The sequence below is a fragment of the Limulus polyphemus genome, unplaced genomic scaffold (assembly GCF_000517525.1).
Source record: "Limulus polyphemus unplaced genomic scaffold, Limulus_polyphemus-2.1.2 Scaffold5100, whole genome shotgun sequence".
NCBI classification, from domain to species: Eukaryota; Metazoa; Arthropoda; class Merostomata; order Xiphosura; family Limulidae; genus Limulus; species Limulus polyphemus.
The window spans coordinates 39,746-41,422 of NW_013670710.1; the positions used below are offsets into that span (position 1 = coordinate 39,746).

Here is a 1,677-nt window from a genome sequence, read left to right on the forward strand (position 1 = left end):
GTGCCTGGGATGGAGGGTTTGACAAATTATTTTCTCTTTAAAAATGAAGAGTTAGGGTGGATCTGCTTGAGGTGTTTAAGATTGTAAAGAGAATTGACAGTGTTGATGCATCATCTTTTTTCATATTTAACAGTGACAATAGTAGGACTAGGGGACACAAGTATAAATTTTGGCCGTGTAGGAGTCATCTTCAGCTAAGACAGTTTTATTGTTCAAACAGGGTGGTTGGTCTTTGGAATGGGTTGCCTTCAGATGTTGTAGAGGCAGTAAATTTAAATGAGTTTAAGAAAAAGCTTGATAAGTATATGAATGATAAGGGCTGGCTTTAAGTTGTGTGCGTGTTGTTTTTTTTTAATTAATTTAGTTTAGAGTGTGTGACAGCCAAGATGAACCAATGGGTCCTATGTTGTCCCAAAACGTCATGTGAAGTTATAAGTGTTGCTTGTTATTAGCAGCTAAATAAAAGTAATTAAGTAATGGTGACAGGTTTTCAGGCTTAGCTAAAATTTAAATGTCTATAGTTTTGGCTATAAACACTTTTTTTTCCAGTTCTTACGAGTTAGTTGCAAGTACATAGTTCATTGAATGGAAACTTGGACACGGAGAATGAAACAAACATATTCATTGAAAAAAAAAATTTATTTCAATTACACTTCTCATAAGATATCCATTTTAGGCCTATTGCATTTTTAAACACTAAATTCTTTATCTAGTCCTTTAGGGATTATTAATAATTAGAAGAGTGTATAATATTAGTATTCCAATCACACTATATTTGTTATATTTATTGCTGACAATGTGTTACACTCGATACAGAGCTCTTCAGGCCAGTGGGGATACAACAAACACAGTAGTGGACTATGAATTGAGCAAAACACATCATTGGTAATGGATATGACAAATATAGTGTGGTTGGAATACTGTTGTTATACACTATTCTAGTTCTTGGAAATCTCTAAGGGACTATCTAAAGAATCTAGATTTTAGAAATGTAATAGGCCTAATACTAATATCATATGGCGAGTATAATTGTAAAAATTTAATTTGTACACCTCCTGTAAACTAAGCCTTTCCTAAAAGGAAAAAAAAGATCTGTGTCGAGTTCATAGGAGCTTGTTCTCTATAAAAGTTTAATGTAGAAAAAACAACATAACTTTATAAAGTAGCTATTTCAACATTAGAAAGAATCCCAAATAATTAGTCATGTTGTAGAGAAAAACCAAAGAAGGGGAATGTTTGATAACTGATCTGGTTAATTTGTTACTCCAACTGTTCGCATTAGACAGAGGAAAATTAAAAAGTGAAATTTTGGTATTTGTTGCTTAAAATATAATTTCCACAAAGTATTGTGCACACAATAAAATACACAAGAACCAAATAGAGTTTGGTAATTAAACAAGTAGAAAACCAGGAGAAGTGTTGTTGCAGCTGAAAAATATTTGCGAGTAAAACTATTTATCAATTGTAGACTTATCCGAAACAGATTTTACAGTATTAGAGAATATCAGTTAAGTGAAATGTATTTTTTTTCCTAGAATTTAGTGGAAAATAAATTACTAAAGTTACATGAAGTGTGGTAGTTATTAAAGATGAGATTTTGTTGTATAGATAATTTTGTTTATTTTGGAAGACTGTTTTTTATATATATATATATATATATATATATATATATATATA

General features: G+C 30.6%; 1 protein-coding gene across 1 annotated transcript in view; it reads left to right on the plus strand.

Moving 5' to 3' along the window:
* Nucleotides 1-1,677, plus strand: part of LOC106472125 (exportin-T-like) — a 39,674-nt gene that overhangs the window by 33,528 nt on the left and 4,469 nt on the right. The window lies entirely within an intron of this gene.